The following is a 10,369-nucleotide window of genomic DNA, read 5'->3' as shown; positions in this document are numbered from 1 at the left end:
TTCAGAGATAAACCTGATTATCACAGAAGTAATTTGTGTCTGTAGCTTTTAAGGATTTGATTTCATCATTTTCAAGCCTGAGAGTTCTGAAACTACCATTAGAGCTTATGATAGATCTAACTTCACCTCAGCACCTCTCTTCCTACTTTGAGAAAGTGCTTCATTTCAGCACTCCTTTAACTTTGGATCACTTGACTTGCCAGAAATACATCACTCACCAACATACAAGATCAATTTAAAAGGAAAATGATCCCTAACACATATTAGAGGTTTGAAGATGAAAATGTTATTGAGTCTTCTGTTGTCATAGTAAATGCCCTGAGGAAAAGTAGCCAGTTGTGTGATGTTTGACTTCAGGTCTGTGGCCTGGAGATTTTAGTACACAGAGCAGTACCAGCTTGCTGCAGTCCCAATTTACTTGAAAGCTGTAGTCACAAGAGTGATTTTCATGAAATTTCTTGTGTTAAATTGGATAATCTCAATCCAGAAGCTTTTGATGTCTTGTTGGATTATCTGCACACTGCTCTGTTGAAAGCAGCTAAGAAATTTTGAAAGACATTTACTTGGGAGCACGTGGACATGGAAAAATTAATTGAAGATATGTTCATTAAAACAGTATCATGGCAATTATTTCCTATCCAGACTAGATGTTACCAGCTGTATTTCTTAGTGGAACTTTGCAGGTTGTATGGGAGACTCATGTTCATCGAATAAGGTAGATGCTTACGTTCCTGTAGCAATTTCAGTAGAGAAGGAATGGCCTTAAGTAGCCATGACTAAAATTAACAATAATGCATGAGCATACTGTGTGAAGATAATTGGTTGGATGCAGAGTAGCACCCAGAAGAATAGATACATTCTGGAAGAGTTGATGGAGGAGATTTAAGATTTCACCTTGGACACATTGCTTGATGCTTGATGTTTGAGATGCACAGGCTGATCTGTTTGGTGGTGAATTCCACATTCAATTCAGGTAAGAAGAGCTACCACCTGTAAACAGCAATAAGCATAGATTTTCAACTGGATATCTTTCTTCTCCAAATGATGCTGTGCAAAGCCCCACACAATGGTGAGAAGCATTGCTTCAGAAAAGACTTAGGTAATACTTAGCTTGTGCCTGGTTGTTCTGAATTTCAATACAGTCTATCCAAACTTTCTTCATAGGTGAAACAGGCTACATTGCTCACCATGTATTCCAACACTCATCAAGAGTTGATACTTTGCAATAAAACCAAATGAGTTAATACCCATGGGTCCTATGCAGTTTTCATGGCCTGGTCTGGGGACAGCGGAATGAATGGCACACTCATACTAACAGGTGGCTATAACACACAGAAATTTCTTTGAACAGTTGAATGCTATGATCCTCCTATCATTGATCCCCCTTTTTTGGTCCCATGCGAACAAAAAAAATCTTTCTTTCAAATGGCTATACTTATGGACCAACTCTACATGGTAGATGATTCAAATAGCCTGAGTTATGGATAGACATATGATCCAAACATCAAGGACTTAACTTCTGTTCCACAGTTAAGAACTAACTGTAATAATGTTGGAAGTGAGTGTTCTCAGTGGAAAATTATACATTGTGAGTGGCTCTGATCCATATGCCAAAAAAGGCTTAAAACTGTGATGTATTTGATCCTCTAACAAAACCATGGCAGGCTGCACTTCTCTTCCCATTTATAGACACCAGTTTGTACTTTTGGAACTAGATGATGATTTGCTCAATATTGAAAGTGCAGAGTATTGGAATTTTTCATCAATGAAGTAGAACATCACAATCCTGAAAATTACACTTGGACTTTAATCGCATCCATGAAGGTATACAAATGAGAAGCTAAGTAGCAATTGTTGATGAAAAGCTGTCTGTAAATGGCAGTTTTGATGGTTCTCTGACCATCCATTGTGTGGAGATGCACAATCCAACTAGAAATGAATGGAAATGATGAGAATTATGACTTCAGTAAGAGCAATGCTGGGATTGCAATGGTAGGGAGAACCACTTATATACAAGGAGGATCTGAAGGTAATGAATTCTCAGTAGAATACCAGGCTGTATTTTTGAGCATAAAATGAGTAAAGTTATTACAGAAAGATATTCTAGCTTTAACCAACATAAGACCCTCTTAAACTAACAAAGCTGCTGAAGTAATTGGGCTTAATACAGGTACACTTATGACTGAGCAAGATGGGTATAGATGTTCCTAGCAGCAACAGAAAGCTTTTGCATATTGTATGTAATTATACACTCCCTATAGTTTGGTTTCTTAAAAATCTGAAATCGTTAAAAAAATGATTGATTGACTTATTGTGCTGGTATGTGGTGTTGAACTTGTGATCTCTTGATCTTGTTCACAATTGGTACTATACTTGTTGCGCCATGTCTCTAGTGCCCTCTTTTGTTAGTTAATTGGAAATGGAGTCTCATGGATTTTTCTGCCTAGGCTCACTTTGAACACAGATCCTGCAGGTCTTCGACTCCCAAGTAGCTAGGATTACAGGGATGGGCCAGCAGTTCATTATTATTCTTTGAGTTGTAGATTTCACTCTTACTGTTATTATTTTCTGAGTTGCAGATTTCACTCTTTGTTAGTATTCATTTCTGATTGGTGAGTGCAAATCTAGGAAACATATCCAGGAGATAAAAGAATAATAAAGGGACTTGGAAGGTGGCTCAGTGGTAGAGTGCTTGCCTTGCATGCATGAAGCCCTGGGTTCGATTCCTCAGCACCACAAAAGCAGAAAAAGCCAATGTGGCACTGTGGCTCAAGTGGTACAATGCTAGCCTTGAGCTGAAGAGCTGAGGGACAGCACCCAGGCCCAGAGTTCAGGGCCCATGACTGGCAATAGTAATAATAATAATAGAGAATAATAAAGTTATTTTTACTTTGTAGCAAATAACCAGTGTGTGGAGAGGACTCTTGACATATTGTCACTCCAAATAAAGAAGAAATTTTGCTGTGGAGATGCATGTACATCTATGCTGGGGAAAGACCACATGTAGAGGCAACACACATCTGTGCCAGTCCCCTACACATGGTCCATGTGTGCCACTGAATTCTATGCCTATGGGCTCTCTCCCTTTATGTGATTCAGGTGAGAGAATTGACTACAATACTGGATATAGTGTGCCTGATATGTTTGTGCCTGATATTTCTGATATCATGAACAGATTATTAGTCTGTGTCTCCTGGTGTGCTGATAGATGATAGTTGTTTACTCAAACAAAGAAAATGTAAGGTCATTCTTCTGTCTGGGCACTCATACTCAAGATGAAATAGCTTAGGTTAAACTATTGCTTTAGAAAATGGAATGGGGCAAGGCTAGGTATTACCTACCTTACAGCAGCTTTCTACCCATCCTAGAAGAATCCAGATCAGCCTCAATCCATTTGTACCAGTTCCTTGTACACACAAAGGTGAAAAGAAGACTCCTCAGTTCTACCATCTATTATAGAAGGTGCCTAACACAGATATTTTTGCCTTTTCAACTCATATGGAAAGATTGAATTAAGAATGGACAATGATCCAGGCATCTAGAGAGATGCCCTAGAGAGAGAGCACCAGAGGAGGGAAGAACACACACTGAACACCAAACAAGTTGAATGATTTTTCTACTGTGCATTATATCTCTTTTCTACATGAATTCTAAAATAATTGTTTTATAAACTGAGAAATAGTTAGGGCTGATGAGGTTTTCCAGTAGACCCAGACCTTTAGACTGCCTGTTTACAAAAAATTCTACCATATATCTGGGTTGGTTCCATCTTTGTTTCGTCAATGATACTGGTGTTGGTTCCCATTCTTCAGATTATTGGACAGATCCTGTAAGTTAAAACTTCTGTTTTGCTTTGAAAACTGTGTCCTTATAATGAAACCCTAAAGCTCCATGTAATGATATTTAGAAGACAGGCCTCTGGAAGGTGATTAGCCCATAGTGGATGAACACTTTTCAAGGCGGCCCAAGGAAGTGAGCAAGTTCCTGCTCAGCCCCTCCCCACATGAAGATACAGCAGGAAATGCTTTCTGTAAACCAGGAAGTAAAAGCTTATTGGCTCCTTGCTTTGGACTTTCCTGTTTCCATATTTATGGGAAATGAATGTCTGTTATTCATAAGCCACTATGTCTGGGTACCTTAGTAGAGCCGCATGAATAAATTAAATAAGATAGTAATTCTCTTCTCATTTTATCCACAATATTGTAGTAAAACAAACCACATCCTGTCATCTGACTCCTGAAAAACACTACAATGACATAAAAACCAAGCAGATATATTTTAGTGACTGTCAAATTTTCATACATCCTACATTTTAGCTCCTTTTATCTCTTATGAAACTAATGATTACCGGATTCCAATTCCATCTTCCAAAAACTGGATTAAAAAAGTATGGCTGGCATAAATATTTTATTGCTATATTTTTGGTAATAATATCGAATTTCTATTTGGCTGTGTTGCTAGTCAAATGTGAGAGTGGCTTCCTTCTGACATTCTGACACATGGGAAGGTTCACTGTAATGTTCTGACACAATGATATCCTACAACAAAGTAAAGTGTGCATGAATAAACTTGTTTCTTTGTTTTGTTTTATTTTTAATAGCAGGACTTGAACTCAGAGATCATTGATTTGGCTTACTTGCTCATTCAGAGCTGGCCACCTACTACTTGAACCAGGCCTTCAGTCTCCCTTTTGTTGAGTCTCTCAGCTTTTTCTGCTTAGGCTGATTTCCAGCCATAATCTCTCAGGTCTGAAACTTAAGAGGAGCAAGATTTTAGGTGTGAGCCACAGGCATTCAGTGATACCTATATTTTTTAGCTTTCTTAATCTTCAAACTTCCATGCTTTGAGTTTTCATTCTGAGTAATCTTTGTACATAATTTTCTTCTGTATAAGATCAGCCATTGTATTACTGGCACAATGACCATTTCTTCTCTCTCAAAATTTCTTCCTGGAAGTTTGCAAAGGTCTAGGAATATATAACTCAGTATAGAACGATAAAAATTTATAATATTAAAGCTTTTTAAAAGTCATCCTACAGTGTCTCTTAGTCAGCTCTGAGAGAAAGAAAGCGTAAAAGAAAGAAAAAGTTAAATTATTGTCTCATAAATGGTGTGTCACTTTTTCATTTGTTTTCTCTTTCCAAGAATCTCTGAAGTACTTTCTCCAGGGATCTGGAGTGACACAAATTCTCAAGTGTGGAGGGCTGATCATATGCCCACTCTCCATGTGGTTTAAGTAAAGACATAGAACAAATGTTAATGTAACTTGTATCTGTGTCTTTTGGTTTGGAAAGTATACACAGTAATTACTTTAGTCTTTATCACAAGCCCTGTGCAGTAAGTACTATTACTATGTTACACGTGAGGAAACCTTGGCAGCACTAACAGGCTATAAAACTACACAAACAACAAATGACTTGAACATGTTTGCATCCACACTTTTAGTTTCTTTTTTTTTTTAATTGTGAAAATACCATACAGAGAGGTTGCAATTACATGGGCAAGGTAATGAGTATATTTCTTATCAAACATTGTTGCCTCCTCCTTTTTTTTTTTACAACATAAGGATTTGTACATCTCATTGTTGCAATGGGTCCACCTGTATCCCTATTTTAACAATTGGTTTTTTCACTTCCCCTCCCCAAATTATACCAACATAAATACCATGAAAACAGGAGTTATACTGTGGGGGAGGGACATACAAAGCAACAAAGAAATTATAAATATGTTAGAAACAATCACAAGAAAGAAAAAAAACATTTGAGTCTTTATCTTGCAGTTCACCAGCACAACTATGTTTACTGGAGCATTATAAGATATGGAACCAACTCAGATGCCCCTCAGTAGATGAATGGATCAAGAAAATGTGGTATATATATATACAATGGAATTCTATGCCTCCATCAGAAAGAATGACATTCCCCCATTTGTTAGGAAATGGAAAGACTTGGAAAAAATTATATTAAGTGAAGTAATACCCTTTTAATTTCTTTGCCATATTTTCCTACATGTGTATAATATGAATTATAAGATGAATCACCTAAGGTAAGTAGGTTAAATTTTAATCTGTTAGTTTGTTTATGCATTTGTTATTGGGGGGGTAGGTTCTTTCCTTCTCTGGATTAGGGTGGGGCCATGATCTTCCTACCTATCCCCCAGCTATGTAGGGAGGCAACCATGACAGGTAGATACCATGACAGGTGTGTACCTGAACACTCAGTCTTATTGATTGTGGTAAAATTCTCTCAATCTCTGAATCTAGCATAGTTGGGATTATAGATGTCAGCCATGATTTCTGGCTTAGTTACTTTGTTTATATTATTAATTTTTCTGATTTCTTCATTCTTTAATAATAGATAAATCAATCTTTGTTTTGTTATTTCTTCTATCAGCTACTGACATTTTTGTTAGATGTTGGAATATAGCAACCCGTGGATAATTTAAATTATATATTTCATTCTATCCTACCTAGCAACCACACATAGAAGTCAATCAGACAAGCTTCCATAAATAAATGTGAAGCAATAGATTTGTCTGCTTTGATAAACATGTAGTGTCCTCAAAAGCTACTCTCACCAGAGACTTTGGCCCTGCTCACCAACCAGAGACCAAGTTTGCTGTGCAGGCAAACTTGAATTTCCCAGCTTCCAGATTCCCTGTGCGTAGATAAAGAGTGGACCAAACATGGAAGTGAGTATGAATCTCTCTTCCTGAGCTTCTCTGATACCCTTTGTGGATGCCTGCATGACATAAGTGAGGGGTTTGGAGACATCATACACAACAGAATGTCTGAATATTACATAGTAAAATGAGGAGGATTTAAAAGTTATTCTGAGGCACCAGATATGCTCTGGACATTTTCTAGGTGTGGAACAGTGTATTCCAGCATGGAACATTTGTATTCCAGATACACACATGTACAAATAAGGGAAAGGAAAACATACAAGTACACACATGATTACCATAAGCATCTCCTCCTCACTGTCTGACTAGTCTCCTCAAATCATAGATTAATCATGGTCCCCTAGATAAGGCAAAGCAAACTAAAACCTGTAAATATGTATTCAGATATTCAGACACGTGCATAATGTCTGAAAGTGTCTTTATTGTCCTACTTAACTGTAACTTGCCTAATGCAGGTCTAGTTTTTTCTTTTTAATAGCTAATTGCCATTTGTTATCAGCAGCGATGATTTCCAGTTGGTTTTTTATGGCTACTCTCAATGTAGAATTGTAATCCCATTGTGCATTTGTAATCCATTTTTCAGCTTCAGATATCTGATGGATTACAAATTACATTGCACTGAACAGTAATCTTATTTTCCACCTCTGCTTAATGTTTGCACTCAGATGGAACAACCTGCTAAGCAAAGTGCCTTTAGCACTTCTGTCAAGATTTAGTAACTTAATCTCAATTTCCTCTAAACCATCCCTTACAGCTAAACATTTAGGTAGACTCAGGCCGAAATTTCCTTGCAAGGAGCTGAATATATACTGATCAAGAGAGAAACAGCCCTGGAGTTTGTCACTGAACTAATGCATCATCATTTTTATGCATACATTTGTACCATAAAAGAATAGAAGATAAATGGTAGAGCTTGCTGTAGAGCTAAGGACTTAGTAAAGTTAGTGCAGGATCTCAGATCAATTTGAAACCATTCCTTATACGTTGCCCATCACTTCTGGAAAATATCATATAAACAGACTGAAATATAAGGTAAAATATCACATTAAAATTAGCTAAAGCCCACTTTTGTAAACTGAACATTATTGTTAATTATTTTTTCGATAGTAAGAGGTTTGTCAACAGAGATTTAAATACCGTCTGAGACTTCATTACTAGTACCTGGAATCAGGGTATATGATCACGGTAAATCCCATTTTACTCTGCTTGTCAACTGACACCATGAGCCACATCTCCACTTCCAGATTTTTTGTCTTTCCAGGTTGGCTTTAAACCATGATTCTCAGGCCTTTTGATTAGCTAATATTACAGGCATGGGGCATTGTTGCTCAGATTTTACCTTTTTTAATTTTCATTTTAAGTTTTAAATTATTTTTTGGTGGTATGAATCAAGGGCCTTGAGTGTGCCAGGCTAGTATTCTACCTCTTGAAACCATGTCTCTAAGCCACATATTTAAAAACAAAAGTAAGTGAGAGAGAAGCTTTGCATTTTACTGAAACTAATAATAAAAGCTGGATATGGATTTATTTTTATTTTTTTTGCCAGTCATTGGGCTTGAATGCTGAGCATGAGTACAATTCCTGAACATGTTTGCTCAAGGCTAGCAGTCTACCACTTGAGCCACAGTTCCACTTTTGGCTTTTTGGTGGTCAATTGGAGATTAGAATTTCATTGGCTCTCTTTTCTTGGGCTGGCTTTAAACTATGATCCTCAAATCTCAGCCTACCAAGTGTCTATGATTACAGGCATAAGTTACTGGTGTGTAGTAGTTTACTATTTTTAAGTAGCTATACAAAGAGGTTTAAATTCCAAACGTTAGTATGAGTGCAATGAATCTTATGTTCTCTGACACTTACTTAATGGAAATAGTAAGAATATAAAAAGAGATGTAAAGTATTTTTATTGCTAAAATTTTTATTGCTATTAGACCTATAGCTTTAAAATATCCTCCAGATTTGAGTTCATTGGAATATTGTCATATAAGAGTGGTTCTCTGGTAGAGTATCATATTCTTCATTGCCATGGATATCCAGCAAATCTTGGAGACCACTATAAAGGGCAATCTGATGAGAAACGAAGTCTCAGTTAAGTGTTTGACTGCCAGCCCGTGAGTCTTCACCTACAATAAGATCTCCTAACACAAGAGGAGATTTATTGTATTCCAACCAAAGTATTTGATAGGGGAATAGGTGTTTTATTATGTAAATAAATAAACAACACCTTCTCCTTGCTAAATAAATGAAAGAAGTGATTAATTAATGTTTCAGGTGGTCTATAAATTTTATTTCTGTGGATGCTATTCATTTATATAGAAATTGACTTCAAAAGGAAGAGAAAGTCCATAAGTTAAAGGCTTCTCAGGTAAGTGCGTGCAAAATATGAACCCAACTTTTCTAATAATCTGTTCATAAAGATGAATGACATGTATTTATTTACTTGAGTTTAGTATACATTATATACTTGATATATTTGTTATTAATTTGTATATACTTAAATATTTTGTAAGGTGTAACTTAAATAGAAATATTAATGAAAGCCTAACAAAATAAGTACCAGGAAATAGGCAGGCACTTGCAAGAGGGGAAAAGAAGGCGGAGAGGTAGAAAAATGAAGGAGGTGGGGAAAATACTGGCAAGAATTCACTGTATATACCACAGAACTGTGAAAAATAAGGAGAAGGGGTAGGTAGAAGGAGGATGGAAATGTAGAAGAGATGACATATATCAGGATGCATTATACACATAAACTGCTTTGTTAAATCACAAAAAATCAATATATAACCCAAAAGCTAATAAAAGTGAGGGAAGAGGTGAGTTGGAAGGGGTGGGGAAGAACATAGAAAGGAATGACATTGGTCAAGACAATTGTATTCATAAACTCCTTTGTTGAATGGAACTCCTTTGTACAACTACTTAAGGATAGTGAAAACATTCTAAAAAACTTAAAAAAAAACAAAGATAGGGTCAAATATATTGTAAAAGTGAGCTCAAGCTATAGAGATGTCTTAGTGTGAAAGAAAATTACCTACTAACGTGTCATAGATGGAATGAATCCAAAAGATGCACTTGACACAATATTCAGTCAAGAGTGGGTAAAAAGTGTCCAAAAATGTGTTCATTTGCTGAATTCTGCCCATGATTTAGAAAAAACAAATAAGTTGGATAAATACCTCCTCGTGTGACCATGGTGTCATTTATAAATTCTTAAATTTTGTCTTCCTGAAGATAAAATGCTGGAGATAATTTTGTCACGATTATTCCCATGACACTGGATGTCATAGTTATTTTCTGAAGAGTAGAAATCCTGATAGAGGTCAGATAGCCTGAGGCTCTCCCTTTCCCCAGACTTGAAGAAGCACTTGAGGAGGAGCTGGAGGAGGCATTAGGGAGGTGTGGAGAAGGGGGGGGGGGACTGACAGGTGTGGTTTTGTCCTCTCTCAGGCAGCCAGGGTACTATAATGATTAATCTCAACTTTGGAAATAAATAGACAAGGCTGAGAGTTGTGCAAAATCTTTTCCCAAAGTATATTTAGTTTTGTTCTGTGACATGAATATCTGGGCAGGTACACCAGTAGTTGAGTTTTTATCTAACATGGAGAAAGCTCTGGGTTCAATCTACAACACTGTAAAAGCAAATAAACAACCCTCCCTCAAGAAGAGACCTTTATTAAGGAAAAGTATATATT

At 36.7% G+C, this 10,369-nt stretch overlaps 1 pseudogene; it reads left to right on the top strand.

Annotated features, from left to right (window-relative positions):
• The first annotated feature begins 246 nt into the window (after positions 1-246).
• Positions 247-766, top strand: LOC105991696 (annotated as a pseudogene).
• The last annotated feature ends 9,603 nt before the right edge of the window (positions 767-10,369 follow it).

This window comes from Dipodomys ordii, unplaced genomic scaffold (assembly GCF_000151885.1).
Source record: "Dipodomys ordii isolate 6190 unplaced genomic scaffold, Dord_2.0 Scaffold76, whole genome shotgun sequence".
In the NCBI taxonomy this organism is placed as follows: Eukaryota; Metazoa; Chordata; class Mammalia; order Rodentia; family Heteromyidae; genus Dipodomys; species Dipodomys ordii.
This window is presented reverse-complemented; position numbering and strand designations above follow the sequence as displayed.